The 23,398-nt window shown below is 46.4% G+C and overlaps 1 pseudogene across 1 annotated transcript in view; it reads right to left on the bottom strand.

Annotated features, from left to right (window-relative positions):
- Positions 1–23,398, bottom strand: part of LOC308284783 (protein unc-13 homolog A-like) — a 155,038-nt pseudogene that overhangs the window by 67,999 nt on the left and 63,641 nt on the right. The window contains exons 6-9 of the transcript in view: positions 10,397–10,467; positions 8,712–8,766; positions 6,400–6,429; positions 4,732–4,951 (exon numbers count right to left, since the gene is read on the bottom strand). The product of the transcript in view is annotated as a protein unc-13 homolog A-like (transcript). The remainder of the gene's footprint in view (positions 1–4,731; positions 4,952–6,399; positions 6,430–8,711; positions 8,767–10,396; positions 10,468–23,398) is intronic.

The following is a 23,398-nucleotide window of genomic DNA, read 5'->3' as shown; positions in this document are numbered from 1 at the left end:
TTTAGATGAATAGAAATCGAAAGGTTTTGGACATATAAGTTTCCACCCGACAACGACGATATGCTATAAATATATAAAGGTGCTGGGAGTGAAAATTATAATGTAGGGGTGCCTCGGATTAAAACAAATATTTATGGGGTGCCCTGAGACAAAAAAAATTGGGAACCCCTGGTCTATAGGGTCTGGATTCTAGTGTTTAGCGTGTTCATACCTGTGTTAGTGTAGCGTGTTCTGTGTTTTTTACGTGGATCGTAATGCCTCTAAAGGACCACAATGGAAACAAGCCTTTGGGTTAGGTTAGGGAGTGAAGACTTCAATATATTGTCCTAGGCCAAGTCAATGCCTAAGATGCAGTATAGAGAAAAGTGCTTTCGCCATCTTGTTTTTAAAAGAAAGAATGTTGCCATTTTAAATTGGGCTGGTTCCCCTAGTTCATAAAATCATACAGGTCATCTTGTAGTTTATGTCCTGTGGGTTTTATGTGTGCAGGGGTTAAAGTTCTCCGTCCTGGGGACGGATTTCCGTCTTGAGGATTCCCTAGGGGCTATTTATGAGATCAGAGAAGATTCGCAAAAAAAGAAAAAAAGCTGAACCGTCTGCGCTAATTATAATAGCATCAGTTACTACTGTGGTGCGGTAGACTTGCTGGTGTGTCATGTAGTTCTAATTTAGATCAACTACTTCCTGTAAGTAGACTTAAAAATAAAACCAGTTGACGTGACTTGACTTGACTTGATCAGATTACGTTAGGCTCTTATTTTGAAATCCGCCCTACACTGAGAGGAAATGCCTCTGTAGCTACTTGTTGCTGCTGTAAGCTAACTGCGATGATGCATGCTGCTGGATAAACAAAACAACACTTGGATTACTCGCAATAGTTTGGCTAAAGTTCATATTTATGATAGAAAACCATGCTCCTGTGGCTTAAACGATGTACACCGTTTGGAAGTTTGTTAAACTTTTTGGACCTACGCTGAATTCCAATAGATGAGTGGACTGGTGGTGTTATTATATCATGCTGTAAAGGAACGAGACGTCGCTCTGTCTGTAATGTATGGATGGCTGTGTCAAAAGATGAAGTCACTGGAGTTTTACATGTAAACAGCAGGTAGGCTATACTATCTAAATATGTGTTTACAGGGGGCAGCAGTAATTGACAATACGCGTTTGCTTCCTACAGTCTATGGTTTGCTTACGTTCTCTGCGTTAAAATAAGCAACGGAACACTTGTTATGTTTGCAAATCAGAGATTTGGGGGGATTTATTTGTCACTCACAAAAGTGATCCATACAGATGTATGAAATACTTCGGGGTGGTGTTTCATTGGTACCGAAAGCAACGTATCATGAGTGATTGGTGTTCACTGTTCATGGCAATAGGCGAGATCTCTCCACTGCATCGCAGTGTTTCTCTCATAACATTACCCACGTGTGGCATCGGTTCAGTCAGCGACAATAAGGCTCGGACGTGCTCAGTGCGGTCAAAAACAAATGGAGGTGACGGGAAAGCCATTCAGGTCCTGGTGTCAAACGGTGAGAGAACCAGGAGCCTGTTTCTGTTGTGTGTGCAACAGAAATCTGTTATATGGCAGCATGGCAGCAACGATAAAAAGTAAAAAGACGCTTTTCAAGCGCGGCGGGGAGGGGGGGGGGTATTTTTTTTTGCTTTAACCCCTGTATCCATACAGATGCTAAATCAAAACTTCGGGGCAGTGTTTGATTTGGGACCGACGCAGCGTAGCCTATCATGATTGGTGCTCATGGCTGTACTTGGCGGAGGTTTCTCCACTACGTGGGCAGTGTTTCTCTCATAACATTACCCACATGTGGTGGTTCAGTCAGCGACAATATGGAGCGGTTGGTTTAGTTGTGAATGAAGATTCGTCTCGGACGTGCTTAGCACAGTCAAAAACAAATGAAGGTGGCCAGACTCTATACTAATGCAGCTAACTAACTGCAGTACTGTATAGCATCCCCACTTTGTTTTAACATGGGTGGATTGTTTAGCTGTGGTTGGCTGGATGAAACGTTTGACACAGGAAAGTCATTTAGGTCCCTGTTTCTGTTGGGTGTGCAACAGAAAGCTATGTTATGGTATCAACGGTAAAAAGACGCTTTTCAAATGGCGGCGCCGCCGGGGGGGGGTGGGGGGGGGGGGGTTGTTGGAAAATACATTTCCGTCTTGGGATTTTTTTTTTGCTTTAACCCCTGTGTGTGAGACTGTGCATGTGTTAGGGTTAGGGGTAGGCATTCTTGTGTTTTTATTCTTTTGAATTTGAAGTGTTTTGTTCAATCAATCAATCAATCAATCAATCAATCAATCAATGTGTGTGTGAGAGTGTGTTGCAACTGTTGTTGTATGCTACTGGTTCACCTGCTAGTAAGGAGCCCCCACCGGGAGGATGTAGCTCCTCTGGCCTACTCCTCCTTGTTCAACAACCCCTGACTGAGTCTTTGGCAAAGCAAGAATCAAAAAACACCCTCCCCGTCATCCCCCAGAAAAAGGCCAACTGTGTTCCAAAAATCGCTCCGCTGAGCCAGATGCACCGTGGTGGATTCAACCCCCTGAGACCCCCTTCTGCACCCCTGTGTTCCTGAAAGGTCGTCATCTGAAGATCTTTTTCTTTGGCCAAGGCATCACAAGGGTGAGGCGTACTGCGATCGACGTGAAACCGATGTAAAACCATCGAACTGGTGTAGGCGGGCGTCCGCGAACACCAGCGATCAATGTTCCGTCTGCCTAATCTGAGACCTGCTTAGGGCAGCACAATGTCAACCGGACGGACTGCACGCCTTGCACTTTACCAACTCACCACACACACACACACACACACACACACACACACACACACACACACACACACACACACACACACACACACACACACACACACACACACACACACACACCCTGCTCTACATGTGTGCAAGTGGTCAGAAGAACTATATAATATGCGGAGGGCTCTAATCGATGCGAGGTAATGCTGATACGAGATATGGGAAGCTATAGCAGACAGTCAGGAAGAGAAACAGAGCGGAACAGAAAGATGAGAGCGAGGCCTCCGGGAAAGCTGACACATGAAAAAGTATTTATACACTTTCATGAATGAGGCTGTTAGGGGGGAATAGAAGTTGGCTGGAGGGGACTATAATGCCCCCCCCCCCCCGGCCTGATGGAGGGGAAAGGAACTGCTTAGAATAACTTGTTCCTTCCACATACTGTATGTCCAACCGGGGAAGCTCCCCGTCAGGTGATAAGAAGCGGCCTGATCACTCCTCATGCACTGAAGGAAGCATGAGCTCAGTTCGGGGCTCTCCCCAGGTTGGCAGAGGGAGAGTATAGCGCCCAGGATTACAGCTTGGGCAATTGGCACCGGGTGAAAAATGGGTTACAAAATCGTGGGATAAAAATGTATAATAATAATAATAATAAAAGAAGTTGGAGGAGGGGAAAGGGGGCCAAATATTGTACTTCACTACCTTTATTTTACAACTTTAGGGGAGACCCCTGTTACAGAACAAACACTATCTGTGGAGTTCGGAAGTCCTGATGTCACTCCGTCATCCCCTGGGTTACGGAAGTATGATTTCTATTGAAAGTACCACAGGGTCATCTTAGCATCGCGTCATATAAGAACTGTGTTCCAAAAAGAAACAAATCACCCCAGAGATTTTGTCAGGTACGGTATGTGACTCTGTGTACTTAAAGCTATACTGTGTAAGTTGCTCAACTAGTGGTCAGAGCTGTATAGCAAACCGCGGTCGCGTCCGCGTCTTTCGGCCGTTTTTCGCCGCGGACCAGGCCTCTCGCCACCGCGTCCGCCTGCAGCTCGCCGAGATCTATCTTTAGAGGGGTCCCTGGTTCCTGTGCGTTCAGGCATTCCGGAGAAACTGACTCCTTCACCCGAGTATGTTGTTGTTATGTTGAGGCAAGCTACTTCCTGAGAAGTCTGCAAGATGCGCCTGTGATTGGCCGGTAGTGTACCATGTGTTTATGATCGGCGATATGATTGGCCAACGTATACACATGATGCAGATGACGTCATTTTGCCGCGAAATTCTCCCCCCCTCACGGCTCATAGAAAACATATAAAGAGAAGGCTTTAGAAGCTGAAATTAACAGAGTGGGGGTTCTAAAACTTTAGCGATTTAACACTTAGGACAATTTTAAGATTTGTTTTATAAAAAAAGTTACATGGTATAACTTTAAAGCACTAGAAGTCGAATGGTCTCGAATTATGCAAAAGGTCCAGTTTTTTTGAAAAGTTGTCAAAATGTGTGCAAATCTTTGAATATATGTATTTTTTAAGCAAACATTTGTAACTCAAATTTTGCTTCTGGGAGGTCCCTGGAACTAAACATTTTGAGTGGCCAAATACATATCATTTTGGGGGTCCTTCACATGAAAAGGTTTGAGCACCACTGACATAGGAATATAAATAAGAATATAAACTTAGAAGGATTTGAAATATTCAAAGACTTGCAAACATTCTCAAGATTTTTCAAAAATAGAAGATCTACAAGCTTGCAGCGCTGCACTTGTTGCTGCGCTGTGAGCTTGTATATCTGCTATTTAATAGTTAAAGCACAAAATAATGCATAATGCTGCGTTCCCAGTCTAAATGGGTTAAACCCCCTCCCCACTATGAAGAATTAACATTCATGGGGGGCCCGCAGTGAGTCCTTGTACCCAGGGCCCACAATGTGGTGCGACACCCCTGATGACACGCACCTGGCTGCCCTGTGCTGCTGGTAGTCCTGGTCCGCGGGGCGGGGGTACCCGGTGGAGTTGGGGTCTCCCCTGGAGGAGCGGTGCTGGTGGCTGATGGGGTACTGGTGGACGGAGGCGTTGGGCTGGGAGGTGGTGTAGTACTGGGGTGGAGGCATGCTGTTGCTGGTCTCACTGCGGTAGTCGCTGTCCCGGTCGTCCACCGCGCTGTCCGGGTCCTCGTCTGCAAGGTCAAGACAATTAGGCCTGAACGCAAATCTGATGTGTCACTTTAGATTTGAACCACTTTAACCATTATGTTATGATTTAACAATTAAAAAAATCACACCCAATTTGAAGTGAGCGGTGGTCGTGCTTGCATAACATCTTCAGACTAGGATTTAAGTCTAGGATGTACAGGCTATGCTACACACACACATTTTGCTATGGCAAAACGCTGAGGAAAAAGGCTACAGACATACGACATATGACATCACTAGACAAACATGATGCTACGCACACAAATTTTACTATGGCAAAACGCGAAGGAAAAAGGCTACGGACACACGCACAGCCACTTATAGGAGTGGTTTGCACCGCTCAAAAATAGCACACATACAAGCTTGGTGCCGCGCTGTGAGCTTGTAGACTTTTTTCATCGTGAATAGGTCTTTCAATCTTTTTGACCTGATTCTAGAGATGTATTTTAAATCCTTCTTCTAAATCAGTGGTTCTCGAACGTTTTCATGTCAAGGACCCCCCAAATTAAATGTATTTGTTCATATAAATACATATAAAACATGTTGTTCCAGGGACCCCCCAGAAGCAAATATTTGAGTTAACCCTGGCACTGAAAATATTAACATTTGTGTTCAAATGAATTGTTTGTTTTTGGGCTAGGACTTTAACTGATTAATTAATTACAGAAAGTTAGCGTGATTAAAAACAATTACTTCTATAATCAATTAAACTGATTCTTTCCATTAACCGTTCCTCTACCTAACTTTCTCTGTTCTCTCTCTCTCTCTTTCCAACTCACTCTCTCACCCTCAATGTCTCTCTGTCTCTCTGTCTGTGAGTCTCTTTCCAACTCACTCTCTCACCCTCAATGTCTCTCTGTCTCTCTGTCTCTCTCTCCCTCTCTCTCTGTCTCTAAGTCTCTCTCTCGTTCTTTACAGTGCACTTGATGTCTCTCTCTCTCTCTCTGTGTGAGATGGATTAAAACACTGCAGTGATGTGGGCGAGTCAGAGGGAGGCTTATGTAAGACCATCAGCTAATCACACCAAGATGAGAGAGGGAGAGAGAGAGAGAGAGAGAGAGAGAGAGAGAGAGAGAGAGAGAGAGAGAGAGAGAGAGAGAGATGAATGAATAATTTATGTTTGCATGTAGGCTATTGTCCATAGTTCAATGGTCCTCAAAAATGTTCATGTTGAAGAGTTGTGTTGTTAAAATGTCAAAAAAAAGAAAAGAACAAAAAATCTAAATGTTCCCCCTCCCCAAGATTATTTTGAAAATATCTGATCTATACAAGCTGAATGTATTGTATGTATGTACAGTATGTACAGTATGTACAGTATGTACAGTATGTATGTACTTATGTATGTATGTATGTATGTATGTATGTATGTATGTATGTATGTATGTATGTATGTATGTATGTATGTATGTATGTATGATACCATGATACTCACTTTGTTGGTCTCCCCACAAACTCCAGTTACCTGCAGTGTAACAGGAAGAGAAAACAGAGTCATTCATTGATAAATCAGTTAACTGCAGCGGGGGAAAAAAACAGAAGCAGTAAGAGGCATTTTCCATTGATAAATCTCCTGGTTGTGACTTGACCAAGTGGACACGTTCATTCATTAGAAAACAGCAGCCGAGGCTGTTCCAGATGGCAGGCTTTATGAATGGAGGGAGAGCCAGGGCAGAGCCAGCCAGGCTGAGCCTCAAAGTGCTGGCAGTGCCCGTCTTTCTCTGCCAGCTCAGCACACCCACCCACCACCGGAGGCACAGCAGCTCACTGACATTTAAGGGGCTGTGTCCACTTTTTTTATGTATTTTTGCTGGCACAGCACCAGCCTGCCAGTCATTTCTGTGGTAAAGACACGCTCCTCTTCCCAGCAGCGGTTACACCCCGCCACTCCGACTTGTCTCCTTTCCGACATGTCTCCATTCCGACACTAACCCTATCTCTAACCCTTACCCTAAACTTAACCCCTATGGAAGTGTCGCCACTCCGACAATAAGAAGTCAATTTCGGAGTGGCGACATGTCGGAATGGAGAGCGACACCCCCCAGCAGCAGGTATGAAATGTGACAGTATCCAAGAAGATACCACGGGGTACGCTATTTGATGCTAAAAGTCTTAAAATGTAACTGTAAACGGATCATTTCCATTATCATGTTTGTAATTATGTTCTGTGCTTCTGACATAGGCGTCGGGTGAGCCAAACGTTTGGAGAGGCTATATGTTGGAATGGGAGACTCTATAGACTCTATCCACCTCTTTCCGTGGGAATTTACTGGAGATTTTTTTTGCACCACACTTCCGGTTAACAGCAGACATACAAGCTCACGTCACGTCGCAGATGCAACCGTTGTGAGCTTGTAGATCACACTCGGCTGCGGCGCCGGAAACTCCGTACAACTTCTGCGCAATGCTCGATGGGATGTTGGAAAGTAATTGTGGATACACGCAAAAAATAAATTACCAACACCCTACACAGTGTCAGGATGAAATTTGAACTGACAAGCAATAGTATTAAGAAAGGATAAAGATATCGTAACAACAACAAGGTGAGGACAATTATTAAGACCAGACCATGTGTAGGTTAAGAAATAATCTGCAAGCTCACAACGCGTCTCGTGTGCAACGCGTTATGAGCTTGTAGATCAGCCACTTTCGGCATGCAACACGTCGTACTACGAAGTGTAAGTCAGGTTTTACTTGGGACTGGGAGAAGGGATCTGTGTGTTGGACGGACGAGGTGATTCCGCGCAGCGGCGCAAAATAAACACTCAATGCAAGGGACAGTAGTGGGGAACACGGCGCCGCACTATGAGCTCCCTTCAGCCGCATGTCACGTCCAATAAAACCATAACAACACTGTCAACACATTTACCGGCTCAGTGTTTGCTCTGTGCTTACTGCTGAAGTCTCCGACCCGTGCCTGCTGCATTAGCGCGAACACACAATGCTACACACACCAGGAGCTGTGCGCTGTGCGCATCATCACATGTCAGTGCATGGCGCATGTCGTAGGTAGACTACTGTATATCAACATTATGATCGACCACCAATTTAGCCTTGCTGAATTATCAACTGATCGACACTGGGGGGCTGCAGCAACAGCAAACACTCACAAATCAGCCTATATAACGCTGCGCACATATATTATAAATAATTTGTACCCAGCATAGCATTTGGCCTAGCCTTCATTACCTGCCGCCTATGGCTTCTGATGTGGAATGCGATTACAGCACAGCTATGAAACACAAAAAGTGTTTCGATAGAGTAACGAAGTCATGACGTGACTCGCTCATCCCCCTGTTCCAATTAAGTAATTCTCTATGGAGAATAACATTGAGTCATCTTAAAATCGTCTCATATAAGCATTGCGGTCCAAAAATAAACAAACAGTCTTTGCGATATTGTCGGCGAGGTGGCTCTGTGTGGTTTATGATGGTCAGTCACTCATATTTGATAAAGCCTGTTTCTAGCGAAACTGTTACTAATTCGGCGACAGTAACATTAGCGTTTTCTCACCATCAATTGATTCTTCATATCCATATGAGTCAAACCGCTGAGATAATTTGTTTATAATTGGAACACAGTTCTTATATGACGCGATATGAAAAAGGTCTATGGGAATTCAGAATGGGGGAAGAAAACCGTGAACCAGGTAGGATGTGTAAATTACGTCACACTTCACTACTCTATTGGTCAGGAGGAGTCAGGAGGACAATGTGAAATGCAAAACAGTGATTGGATGATACTCACAGCACTGTGTTTGTGGTACAGGCAGGGGGCGCTCTTGTTCCTCCAGGTTTGAATACTGCATGAAGGAACAGGAAGAAAACAAATGCACAAGTCGTAAAGGAGCACTTCACTCATTTTCAACCTCATCTTCATAATTATAGCCTAGCCCTAGTTGGTCCTCACTCCTGCTCAATATAAGATGGTACCATTTCTGTCTGTTTATAAAATAATTCCAGGTCTTAAAGCTGAGGCCCCTTTTCCACCGGGGTTACACCCGTTTGCTTCTTTTTCCATTCTAATTAAGAATTGGTGCAGACTCTGCAGAGGCGTCAATTGGGTATGGCAAGGTATGGCAGCTGCCATACCTTGGCTACAGGGGGGGAAAAATGTACTTCTTAAAATAAATTCATCATGCCTGTTGCTAAGGTATGGTAACATGACTGGTGTCTTGCACACGCGCGAAGGTGCGCGTTAGTGATGCGGTGATCGGCGGTGAGGGCGGATTTGGATCAATCATCATTAAAAAAAAAAGAAAAAAAGAAAGGGGAAACGAGTTGGTTCCGAACCGTAAAAGTTGGTTCAGAACGGGAACCACAAATTCCTTGGATTCCTCTGGTTCAATCTGGTTCAATCTGGAGGAAACTCAAGCCGGTTCGCAAGAACGAACCAAGGTTCCAAGAAAGTTGAACAGCACTGGTTCTTGAACCAGTGCTGTTCTTTTGGAGGAAAAGGCCCCTTTGTGTCTCAGAGGCGGGAGCGTGTCGCTGTTACTACATCTCAGCTTTTCGACACCCGACTCTAACCCTCACTCTAACCTTAACCTCCGTGGAGTGAGTCGCTAACCCTCCGGTCGAAATGATGGGCGTTCGCAAAAGCGAGATTTCCCCCTCAGAGGAGGGCTATGAACAGTGCCGAAAACCCGCCTGCCAGTGGGAATTCCCAAGCTAATGGAAACTACAGCCTTCATTGATAAGTCCACAGCAGTGGTAAATGTACTGGTGTAAGTACATTTACTAAAGAAATTAAGTACAATTTTACTTCATTGGAGTATTTCCGATTTTCAGTACTTTTACTTCATTACAATTATTTGAAAACTTTGGTTACTACTTACAATATAGATTGTGATTATTATTACAAAACATACATTTCCCATTTCACTTCAGCCCTTCTCATTCGGGTCTCGAGCTAAAAAGTTTGGGAACCACTGCATGGTTTAAAGAAATCTACTTTCTAACTTTCTTTCTTTTTTTAATAGTAATGTAAAACGATCTTTAATAATCTTAATATGTTGCCAGTTATAAGGGGGCCACTTGCAATATACCCTCACCGGCCCACAAGTGGACCCTGCCCCGCAGGTTGAGAACACCGGGGGTAGACACCGTCTCACAGTGAGCATTAGAGAGGATCAGACCCATATACGGAGATAATATTTAAACATAATAAACACATGAACAAAAATAAAAGTCCCAAATGTTCCTTTTAAGCGTCAGGGGTGCTCTTGGGTCAGGCACAACTAAAGCTGTAAAGCTGTTTCTATTTTTACACGACGCTGTGGCATTTCGGAGGGAAAAGTATTTCCCTCTGGCATCGCCGACGCAGCGCCTTTTATTTGGCCCAATAAATCATGTTGCCTTCCTCCCTGTTCCCAAAACAAAGTTATAAACAGAAAGCTAAGTCATTAAAAGAAAGCCTAGGTGACAGATTACATCTTGGTCCCGCATGGCGTTTAGCTGCTCCAGTTTCTTGGCCCAGTAGCGCGCTTCATCCTCCGGGATATCTGCAAGACACACACACACACACACACACACACACACACACACACACACACACACACACACACACACACACACACACACACACACACACACACACACACACACACACACACACACACACACACACACACGTCAGTGGTGGACGGTATAATCAAGTAACTGTAATTAGCCACTAGCTATGCCCCTCCCCTAAAAGCTTTTGTCCAATGCTAGCTTAGCAACCGGCACCAAGGCTGTTGCCAAGGCAAACCTTGGCAAGCAGGAAGTTATTCTAAGCTAGCATTGGACAAAAGCTTTTTGGGAGGGGCATAGCTACTGGCTAATTACTCGATGTACCACCGATGTACCCCCCCCCCCCCCCCCCTCAAAATTATGTTTTAGCAAATTCAACATAAACAACCAAATAAGGTGGAACCTGGACAGAAAAAGGCAGTAAAAGCCTGCTGGTTGGTCAGTCAGGGACCAACCAGAAGGCTGACAAAGGGTCAATTGGGTGCCCAAGTGTTGTTGGTTCAAGTACCATAAGTCATACAGTAATTCCTGTTCGTAGCATCAATTATAGTCCGTTTCATTGGGTTAAAACAATGACAATAAATCTGTTTTTTCTTTCTTATTAACAGATATATATGTTTTCCTAATGCAGGTTCAAAACAGATATTCCGAACTACTCAGAGATATTAGTCTGGCCATGATGCCGGGCTGCTTTTGACTAGGGCGATATTTAGCCTGGAACCCAGACTGATTGCTACATTCATTCGGCTGATTTGTTTTTCTCTCACTTCCCTATTCAGTGGCAACTCCATTTATGGTTATGGAGTCATGGTGACATGAGCCTGATGTCAGAGATCCGTCCGCCGTCTTTTAAAGTGATGACGCATTTGTTTATGACACTGTTTGACGGTGTTGCTGGTGTCTGAAATGTTTCACTGGACAATACGTCAGATAATTGAACAGAAGCCCAATCCTGCCGTTGTTGTAGTAGGACACAAGCTGTACTACTTTGGAACTGCAAAGTATCCGAGTTGTTCAGAGAACAGAGTCCCGATTGAGGTCCACGTCTTCAACACTGTGTCTTTATGCTGGAAGACGTTGCCCCCAGTGACAAATAGAAGAGGAGAACCTCCAGTTGAGGTTCCGTACTGGCGCCTTACCCTGCACACAGCTGTGATCATAGACTATATCATCTACATCTGGGGAGGTCTTTTTTCATACAGCAACGCGCTTTATGCATTTGATGTCGACACTCATAGGTGGTCGAATCCCAAGATTTCAGGGACTGTTCCAGAGCTAAGGAGCTGCCACGTAGCCTGTGTCTTGAAGAAGGTCATGTATATCTACGGAGGACGTCAGTTGTTCAGCGGTACTCTCAAAGACATGACAGACATGTACAAGTTGGACACCACCACAATGGTCTGGTCTTCAATTAACACCAGAGGAACTCCACCACCTCCTTTAGCATATCACTCTGCCACCATCATCGGGACAAAGATGTTTGTATTTGGTGGCTATTGCTACCAGAAGGACGACAGCTACAACAACATGACAGTGTTTGACACAGAGACCAACCGCTGGCTCAGCCCACCTTCTACACAGCCTCTTCCAGAAGGACGCCGCAGTCATTCAGCCTTTGCCTACAATGGAGAGCTGTACATATTTGGTGGCAAAGGCCTCCAGTACTTCAACGATCTGTGGAAATTCAATACAGAGACATTCTCCTGGAAGAAGGTTGAGACCAAGGGGACACTCCCTTGGAAAAGGACGTCCGGGATGTCCTGTTGCACGGTGGGAGATCGTGTCATCCTCTTTGGAGGGCACGGCCCTATCTTTCCATCCGGTGACCTGTACATCTTAGATTTAAATCCAACACTGAAGACACTATGCAAGCTAGCGGTTATTCAGTACGGTGTGGAACAATCAGAACTCCCTCATGACCTCAGGTGGGAACTTAGCCTAGCTCTGATCAACCCCTACAACCCCACCTGTTCACTTAGATCAGCCAACACAGAGATGCTGTCAGAAACATCGCTAAAAGCCCCAGGGCAAAAATCCACTCGTCCGAGACAGTTTGCTCTCCTGGCCTCCAAGCTGTGGAATAAACTCCCTGTCGCACTTAGAACAACGGACTCACTCGCTAGCTTTCTCCGTGGACTGAAGACTCACCTTTTCAGACTCCACCTAAACTCATAGCACTACTGAAACACTCAATGACCATACAGGAAGCTAGTTAGCATTTGTTTTCAGGTTTTTTAGAATCCTTTTTTCTTTACTGATTATATTGTTTTTTAGATTGATATTCATATGCATTTGTTATATTGTTGTTGATGTTCTGACATGTTATCTTGTTTATTATAGTGATGCATTACCTGCTTATTGTAAGTCGCTTTGGATTAAAAGCGTCTGCTAAATGCCTAAACTGTAAACTGTAGCTCGTGGGAACTACTCGTTCTACTGCTCCCGCCCAACACTCCCTGCTGACAGGTGACACCCAAGCCTGTAGGAATACGTACAGTGACAAATATCACCCTCCACCACCCAGCTTCCCTTCCCTGGATGCAGGCCAATTCACGAGTTTATGGAGCTCCACAAGCTGGATTCGAACCCCTTGACCCTGTTTGCAGACCAGTAGGTTTTTTGATTGATTGATTGAGTATTTTATTGGACAAAAATGGAGAACAGTACAAGTATAGTCAATACAATAAAAAAAACATGTGGTACAGTACAGTTAAACACCCTGCCTAAAAGGAGCATCCCAAATACGTCCTTTTACGGTATTTTTTTTTACGTCGGAAGTCCTTGGTATTCAATTTATGGACATAACAAATAGCAAGCAAAAAAGATTAAAAAAAAATCAAAAACCATCACACTTATAAAAACACTATATGTACAGGGTGGGGGAAACAAGGGGGGTGGGCTAAGGTAAGAGGGGGGGGTGCTTACTTCTCGCCTGTCTATGGGAGAAGTGATAACTACCTCCGCCTCTGGCCTCCTGAAAGGTGAGTTTTCAGGGCGGTTTTGAAGGATGCCATCGAGCTACATGTTCTCTCAGGTCGGCTCTGATGCCTGATAGTGTCGCAGGTTCGAATCCTGATCCCGACGACCTTTGCTACATGTCACTCCCCATCTCTCTCTCTCTCTCCATTTCCTGTCAATCTACTGTCCTATCAATAAATGCATAAAAGCCCCAAAACAAGACAAGATTGGCACAGCGGCTTAAATTAGATCTTGTAGTGGAAGCATTGCATGCTACACATGGACTTAAGGCAGTGTTGGGCAACGTTGATGATGGAGAGGGTCAATATATTTTCAAACTCACTGCAGAGGGCCACAATGCAATTGTGTGTAATAGGCTATATGCACAGCAGCCATATTGGAGAGAAGTTGGGTCTCTTCTCACTTCCTCCAAAGGTGTTACCAATGATACTAATGAAGGCTCTGTTCCTTTTCAATGTAGCACAGTGGTTCTCAAACCTTTTATTTCAAGGACCCACCCGTACGGGTCCATTTGGTTCCATTTGTACACTCTCAGAGTTACACACCTTTTAAAGGAGTAGTTCAACCGCAAAATGCCTTTTTTCCTATTGATTACTCATGCCATGGAGACTTGAGTTCAATAATATTGTTTTGTATTTGTTGCATTCCTATGACAAAAAATGTGATTATAGTAAATTTACCCTGACGGTTTCCCCATCCAGAGCCATGCATCCAGAATCAATGGGGGTAAATTTACTATAATCACGCTTTTGTCTTGCGAATGCAACAAATACAATTTTTTATTTTTATTGAACTCAAGTCTCTATGGCATGAGTAAACAATAGAGGGTATGTGCGTGACATCATCATCAAACCTGGAAGTTATGTGGGAACGCCTAATGAGTGGCAAAAAACTACTTTCTGGCCTTGACAGCCCATACATCCAAACAGAAAACTCCTATCTGATTGCATTAAACAAACAATGTTAAACTCACTTTTCCACTCACTTTGCCACTCGATTTGCCATTCACTTTATGCATGCGCATAGCCTCTATAGGGGGAAAAAAACATTTTGGGGGTGGACTACTCCTTTAAGGGACCCCCAAGGAACCATGAGGGTCCCTGGACCACACTTTGAGACCAGTGACTTTGAGAACATGGACCTGTTGACCTCAGGCAGCAGAACCTATAAATAGAGCTAGACTGATGGCTGAGCAGTCAGTCAGTCAGTCAGTCAGTGGTGCCATAGCGTCGCTGTGGGGTAAGAAACCTCTTATCTCCACATTCTAACTGTCTGTGGGTTTCCCCCGCCATAAATCAACGTCCCAACCTGATCACACAGCGTGACAGAAAGGCATCAAAAGTAGCAGATCTGCATGCTGCACGCTCGATGCGTTGCGAGCTTGTAGATCTGCTGCTTCTGCTGTTCTTGAATTTGAATCCTGAAAAAGACATATGAGGTTCCCACGCAGCGGAGACGACGTATTGACTCGAGGGAGGGGAGGCAGCAGGAAATGATGGCTAATCGATGCAGAAAGGGTCGCAGCGCGGGAGGAACGCAACATGACTGCACGGACGCACTCGCACGCATGCACATAGACACGCGCACGCGCACACACACACACACACACACACACACACACACACACACACACACACACACACACACACACACACACACACACACACCCATAATATGAAATGTATATCCAATCAATACAGATGTATTTACTGCATACATTATGTGTTGTGTGTGTGCATGCGTGTGCGCGTGGGTGTGGGTGTGGGTGTGTGTGTGTGTGTGTGTGTGTGTGTTTCCGGTGCACTCATCCTCTTCAAAACGTGAGTATATACTGTACTGTAGATCTCTAATGGAAGCCATGGCAGCATGTGTCTCTCTCACCCAGGGGCAGATATACTGTATATACAGTAGATCAGTTATCGCTCACCCGTATAATTGCCTGTATCCTCCATGTTCTTTAATAAAGAGCCTTTTTTATCCGATCGTTTTCTGTTTTCCCATGTATTTCCTGGTTTTCCCCTTGCGCACCAACACCATCTATGGACACTGAAATGTGGGCTTGGCCTTGCAAAAATGGGTCCGGAAACACATGGGAAAACAGAAAACGATCGGATAATAATATAGAATGCCGTACCGTATTTAGACACGTGTGAGATTTTATTAAGCACGGTGTTTGTGAAATCTGAATGTTGGTGTAGTTGTAGGGGGCTAAATAAGTCGCTCTGCCCGAACCCATGTAAACCCGGGAACATGACGGTCGTGAATGAGCGTCATGTTTCAGGTCTAGGTCTCTATGACCATGAGTGAGCTACGAAGGGCTAAAATCGCTTTGGGAAACCCGGCCATTGTCTGGCTATGCGAGGCTAGGGCAGTTTACCGCTCTAAAGATCACTTACAGTATGTCTCACCTAGAGGCAGTTAAACACTAGTATAATAATAATAATAATAATACATTTTATTTATAGTGCGCTTTACATTCTTACGAATCTCAAAGCGCTACAAAGGTAAAAAAAATGCATAGAGAAAACGGCACATAAAGGCAACCAGTAAAATTTCATGGGACTAAGATCAGGGCAATAACAACTACAATAATTAAGAAAATGCCTTGCTAAAAAGAAATGTTTTTAGTCCATTTTTAAAAACATTGGTGGACTGAGGAGCTCGCAGGTGTTCTGGGAGAGCATTCCACAGGCTTGGGGCTGTATAGCTGAAGGCCCTGTCGCCCATGGTGCGGAGGTTGGTGTCCGGGACAAGGAGAAGGTTTGTGTTTGATGAACGGAGAGTCCGAGTGACTGGTTTTGGTTTTAGCAGTTCTTTGAGGTAGGGGGGGGCGTTGCCGTAAATACACTGATGTGTGAGCAGGGAGATCTTGTATTCAGTCCTGAAGATGATGGGGAGCCAGTGGAGTGAGCGGAGGATGGGTGTGATATGATCAAACTTTCGCACCCTCATCAGGATCCTAGCAGCGCTGTTTTGAATGTACTGGAGCCTTTGGAGGCTCTTGCTAGGGATCCCGATGAGGAGTGCATTGCAATAATCCAGCCTGGAGGAGACGAAGGCGTGGACGAGCTTCTCGGCATCTGGCAGGGTGAGTGTGGAGCGGAGTTTGGAAATGTTACGGAGATGAAAAAAGGAGGTCTTGCACAGATGTTTGATGTGGGCCTCGAGGTTGAGCTGTGGGTCTAATTTCACCCCGAGGTTGGTGACTGAGGATGAAAGGGGAATGATTTGGCCGGAGAACGAGATGCTGGTTATGGGGCATGATTTGATCTGGTGGGGGGTGCCGAGTAGGATGGCCTCAGTCTTTGAGCTGTTTAGTTGGAGAAAATTGAAGCTCATCCACGCCTTTATCTCCTCCAGGCAGGCGGACAGAGTGGACGATGGAGAAGGTGCCGGCTGGTCTAAGGGGGAGGTGGTGGTGGCTGGTTTGCGGGTGGTGACTGGTTTACGGGGAGGCGGTTTGATTTGGATGTACAGTTGAGTGTCGTCCGCATAGCAATGGAAAGAGATTCCATGCTGACTGATGATGTGTCCAAGGGGAAGCATGTAGAGGGTGAACAGGTTGGGACCGAGTACGGATCCTTGGGGGACACCGCAGGTGACAGGGTGCGTCCGGGATTTTTTTCCTCCCAAGGAAACGTACTCGGTCCTGTTGGAGAGGTAGGATTGAAACCAGTTGAGGGCAGTGGCAGAGAGTCCGATAGAGTGAAGGCGGTTGAGAAGGATGTCATGGTTGACGGTGTCAAAAGCAGCAGTTAAGTCAAGCAGGATGAGTAGTGAAGGGGAACCTAAATCAGCTGCCATCAGTATGTCATTTGTCACTCTGATGAGTGCTGTCTCTGTACTGTGAGCTGCACGGAAACCAGATTGAAATTTTTCTGCGATGCAGTTTATATGGAGGTGGTCGTGGAGTTGAACAGCTACCACTTTTTCCAGTACCTTGGAAATGAAGGGGAGGTTGGAAATGGGCCTGTAATTGGAGAGGTTGTCAGGGTCTAGGGTGGGCTTTTTCAGCAGGGGTGTGATGATGGCAGTCTTTAGTGCAGAGGGAACAAGGCCGGACTGGAGGGAGAGATTTATGGTACTGGTTATTAGGGGGCTTATGGCACAGATGTTTAGCTTAATGAGAGCTGTGGGGAAGGGGTCCAAGGCGCAGGTGGAGGGTTTCATCTTCTTGATGATGTCCTCGACTTCCTGCTGCGTGGTGGCAGAGAAGCAATGGAGATGCTGATAGATCACCGGTGGGGGGGCGGGTGAGACTGGTAAAGTGGGGAGGCTGGAGAGCTGGGAGCGGATGGAGTCTACTTTTGTACTGAAAAATGAGATAAAGTTATTGCACTGTTCCTCTGTGTATTCTGTTTGGGTGGGAGGTTGTGGTTTTAGAAACTGATTAACGGTGGAAAATAGTTGCTTGGAGTTGCCTGGGGTATTGTTGATTATGTTGGAGTAGAATTGTGAACGAGCAAGTTTTAGGGCTTTGGAATAGGCCTTCTGGTGTTCCCTGTAAACCAGTTTGTGGACTGTAAGTCCAGTGGCCTTGAGACGCCGCTCAAGGACACGGCCAGCTGCCTTCATTTTTCGCAGTTCGCAGGTATACCAAGGGGCTGTAAGTGAGAAAGTGACGGTTCTGGTTTTGATAGGGGCGTGAAGATCCAGGAGGGTGGTCAGGGAGTTATTGTAAAACTCCACAGCTTCATTGGCAGTTGTGAAGTCTGCAGAGGAGAGGTGGTGAAGGTCCTGTGTTATGGTGTCTTGGTTGATGTTTTTGATGTTTCTAAAACTGATTTGACGTTTGGGTTTGGTGTGGGGAGGTGGAAACGGCAACTCCATTGTGATGGCACTATGGTCGGAGACCCCAGGGTCGTACACAAGGAGATTGGTGATGGGGGCTGAGTGAGTGATAACCAGGTCCAGAGTGTTGCCCTTGTTGTGAGTGGGGGTGTGGACATGTTGGATGAGGTTGAGGCAGTCCAGCATTTGCTGGAAATCAGACGCAGAGGGGCAGGAAGGGTTATTTACATGAATGTTGATGTCACCTAATATGACCAGGTTAGCCAGGTTAGCCGTAGTTGTGCAGAGGGTTGTGAGCAGGTCCTGGAGTTCTTGGAAAAAGGCTGCTTTTGGTTTGGGAGGTGGCCGGTAAATCAGTAGAAGTGTCATGGGGGAGGGGGGTTTACATGTAAAAGCTAGTGATTCAAATGTGGAATAAATAGGCAGGGGAAGGGGGGACAGCTCTAAATCAAGGCGGTGAAAGACGGCTAACCCGCCTCCACGCCCGCTGGTACTGCGGGCCTTTTCAAAGTATTTGTAACCGGGGGGGCAAGCTTCATTTAGTGCCTTGTAGACACCCGGCTGCTGCCAGGTCTCTGTAAGGCACATGAAGTCCAGTTTATTGTCTGCAATGTGGTCGAAAATAAAAGAGGATTTTTCAGTAAGGGCTTGAATGTTTAGGAGTTCAATTTTGACAGTGGATGGAATGGTGAATTTTTGTAGAGGGCGAAGTGAACTGAAGTCCACTCCACGTTTTGCAGGCTGCATGGTGAAATCCACTCCGTGTTTTCCAAGCTGCCTGGAGCGAGGCTGCGCAACAATGCTGCCACATAGTCCAGCTGCGACAGTGATCTGATGACGTGTTGGAGGTGCGACAGAGCGTGAGGCAGAGCAGAGGGTTTGGATCGTTTGGATGGAGTTACCGGGGTTGTTATTTACAAACTGACGGCGGGAGCTTCTATGGATGTATTGGGGACGGCGGAGAATTCCTAGTTGTTTGATGACTGTAGTGCACGATGGAAAGGCGAGGTTATTGAGTCCCAGGAGTTGTGAGACGGAGTATTTTATCATGATGGTGACGGACGGACGGTGAGCGAAGTTGGCCAGACAGACTGCAGCCACGATGAGCCACCGATCGCCTGGTTGACCGGGTAGCTAGACGTGCTGTTTTGCTGGCGGTGGAGGAGCAGCCACGGTGAGCCACCGATCGCCTGGTTGACCGGGTGGCTAGACGTGCTGTTTTGCTGGCGGAGGAGGAGCAGCCACGGTGAGCCACCGATCGCCTGGTTGACCGGGTAGCTAGACGTGCTGTTTTCCTGGCGGTGGAGGAGGAGACGCTGCGGTCCCGGGCAACAGTAGCCTTCAGATGAGCAACAGAAAGGTAGGCAAAACAGCCAACACACAGAGGTACAGTCCTACGGTTTGCAGGCTGCCTGTGGGGGCTGCTAACTAGTTGCCTACCTTGTTCTAAAAGTTAAAAACGATAAAATAAAAAGGCAAAACAGCCGGTACACAGAGGTACAGTCCCACAGCTTTGCAGGCTGCCTGTGGTGGCTGCTGTCTTGTTGCCTTTACTTGTCACTTAACTAAACACTAGAATAAAACAAAACCTATACGTTAGTAAAAAGAAAAGAATAAAACAGACGCCTAAACTTTGGTAAAACTTAAACAGCCTAAAAGGGCTAGAGGCGGAGAAGCGGCGATACAAACCGCGCCAGCGTCCTCTCCAGCGTCATCTCTCAGATCAGTTATGTCTCACCCAGAGGCAGTTAAACGCTAGTATACAGATCAGTTATGTCTCACCCAGGGGCAGTTAAACGCTAGTATACAGATCAGTTATGTCTCACCCAGGGGCAGTTAAACACTAGTATACAGATCAGTTATGTCTCACCTAGGGGCAGTTATACAGATCAGTTATGTCTCACCTAGGGGCAGTTATACAGATCAGTTATGTCTCACCTAGGGGCAGTTAAACGCTAGTATACAGATCAGTTATTTCTCACCTAGGGGCAGTTAAACGCTAGTATACAGATCAGTTATGTCTCACCCAGGGGCAGTTAAACGCTAGTGTTAAAAAGGCCAGTTGGTTCAGTCCCACTCACCCCTCCTAGAGTGGTAGCTTCCACCACCAGGTGGAGTTTGTTCAGATAATTATGCCACAAGCAGGTGGGGTTCATTCAGCTAATTAAGTCACAGTGTCTTTTGGTTCATTTTCACTGCAGAGTTGTTGTGAGAGGGTGTGCGTCCATTGACCAGTAAGTTTGTTTGATGTATATTCTTCATGTTTCCATGCTTGTGTTTGACACCACTGCTAAGAATGTGAAGTGTGAAATGCCCTTGTTTGTATTTCTGTTAATTAGCACTACTGCTGAAGTTTCAGTTATGTTAAAGCCTACACTGGTGAAATACTGTAGATGAGTGATTTTTGAGTAACCAGAGAGTTGACACATTTGAATATATAGCGATTATATGTTTGCTGTTTATTTCTTGTCTTTTAGAAACCACATGCCTACACAACCTGTAAACAATAAACCTGTGATCTAAACGTCACATCAGTGGTGGGTGTGGAGTCTGTGAGTGAGCCTACGTCACTTCACTTTTCTACATGGTCCTTCGAGCCGGATTCCATCTCACCACTGACAAGGATGTCCCGAAGTCTAGAGCAACATCGCAGCATGCGTGTCAGGAGGAAGCAGTCCATCCCCGCACATCTGAACGATTATGACCTCTCAGACTTCAGGGGGACAAGTCGCCATACGTCACCATGTGCCCGACCTCTTCATCAACATGAGTATGATGGTGAGGAGGAGGAGGGTGCAGAGTGTAGTCATCCCCTCAGTCAAGAGGAGTATTCAGAGTGGACTGTTAAGGAGCAGTGGCCTGAGGAGAGCGAGTCACGTGGTCATGGAGGGCAGCCAATTGACAGGGAGAAAGCAGCTATGCTTCAGGAGTTGGACGAGCTAAGGCTGGAGAATGCCACACTTCGCCATAAGAGGAAACGCGACAGGGTTCAACTGGAGCAGCTTAACCGTCATCAGAGCTCCCCTGATAATCATCAGCTACGTGAGCAGGTAGAACACCTAGGAGCCCTCGTCCGTCAGCTGCAGGTAACCAACTCTACTGCTTCACCTGCAACACATAGTTCCCAACAGACTCAGCGACAGCCACAAAACTCAGAACCCCAGTCCACTCAAGACAAGCAGAGCTCTTCTGCTTCACCGAGACAACAGAGTACCTCCCTGAACAGCCAGAGGAGGTCAAAAGCCCGCAGGGAACCGTCCCAATCAAGTTCATCTGAGAGTGATTATTCTGAGGAGCGCCCTCACAGGTCAGCATCACATCTACGACCAACCTCATGGTCACGTGATGATTATGAGGACCGCCAATACAGGTCATTATCATATCGAAATCAATCCTCACGGTCACATGAGCTGGGTGATTCATTTAGGAGGCATGCCCAAACCCACCGTCACTCCCGTCACCGAACGCCAAGCCCAGTAGGTGGACAGGAGCGGTTCTACAGGGGCCCCACGCCAACAATTCCTGACATGAACCACCCAAACCCCAGAGAGTTCAACCGTCTAAGAATCGCTCTAGACAACCTTCTCCCATGTGATGCCTCAGAGAGGTTTAAGTACCAAATCCTCCTTGACCACCTCAAAGCAGAAGAGACACTATTAATCGCTGACTCTTACAGCCACTCACGTCATCCCTTTTCTGACACCATGGCAGCTCTCAACCTGCAATATGGACAGCCTCATCAGCTGGCCCTACAGAGAATTGCTGAATTAATGGATGGTCCTAATGTTGCAAGTGGCGACATCCGAGCCTTCCGGATGTTTGCACTCCGTGTGCGCTCCTTAGTGGGTATGTTGGAGCAGTTGGGAAGAAAAGGCAATGTTGAACTGGAGTGTGGCTCCCATGTGTCTCGACTGCTAGGGAAGCTTCCCCATGACCTGCGCTCCAATTTCCGCCGCTTTATTCATCCTCTCAGAGTGCCTGTGCCATCCCTCATTGATCTAGCAGACTGGCTCGAGTATGAGCTCCAAGTGCAGGAAGATAACATCCGTTACAGCAGCAGTTCATCGAGGGAGAAGGATGAAGACAAAGGGCAAAGAAGGCCGTCAAAGTATGCACCCTCAACGGTGTTGATGAGCACATCAGCCATCCCTCAGGATGAGGAGACGATAAAGAAGTACTGTCCTTATTGTGACAACACTAAGCACTCATTGAACAATTGTGAGAACTTCAAGGTACTTAGCACAACCCAAAAGCAGACATGGATAAATGTTAATCATTGCTGCTGGCGTTGTGGCCGGGCACATCGAGCTGCTAATTGTGACTTGAAGATGCGTTGCAAGACGTGTAACAAACGACACCTCCTTGCCCTGCACGACATCAACAAAGGGGCCACTGATGACAACGAGGGAGCAGGAGGGAATCCAGAGCACATGAGGGCTCCCCTTAATAGCACCTCAGAGGAGGTACTATACATCGACAGGCCACTAGAGGGCCGCAAGGTTCTCCTCAAGGTCAGCAAGGTGGTGTTGAGGAATGGAGACAAAACCATGGATGCCTATGCTATATTGGATGATGGGTCGGAACGTACTATCCTCCTCCACCCAGCAGCCCAGCAGCTAGGCCTCATAGGGGAACCGGAGGATCTCCCCTTACGAACGGTAAGGCAAGATCTGCAGATTGTGCATGGTGCAACAGTCTCCTTTACCATCTCCTGCGCAGATACACCACACCGGGTTTTCTCCATCAACCGGGCATTCACAGCAAAGCGCTTGGGCCTAGCGGAGCACACACATCCAGTAGTGGGCCTCCAGGAGAAGTACCGGCATCTGAGACAACTACCGCTGCAGCCATTGCACTGTGTCCGCCCAGTGCTTTTGATTGGTTCTGATCATCCCCATTTGATCACACCTATTGCGCCAGTACGTCTGGGGCCCCCTGGAGGCCCAGCCGCGGTGAGGACTCGTCTTGGGTGGACACTGCAGGGTCCAACACAGAAGCTGAGACATGGTCTGTCAGAAGAGCAGTGTTTGTTCACCTCCATCTTGTCACCATCAGCCAATATCTACAGCCCTGTAGAGAAGCCGCAGCAAATGGATGTGCTGCCAGGGCACAAGGGAAAGGCTTGTACCCGCTCCCGCCAGGACAAAGATG

Source organism: Nannobrachium achirus (assembly GCF_963921795.1).
Source record: "Nannobrachium achirus genome assembly, chromosome: 5".
Classification (NCBI taxonomy): Eukaryota; Metazoa; Chordata; class Actinopteri; order Myctophiformes; family Myctophidae; genus Nannobrachium; species Nannobrachium achirus.
This window is presented reverse-complemented; position numbering and strand designations above follow the sequence as displayed.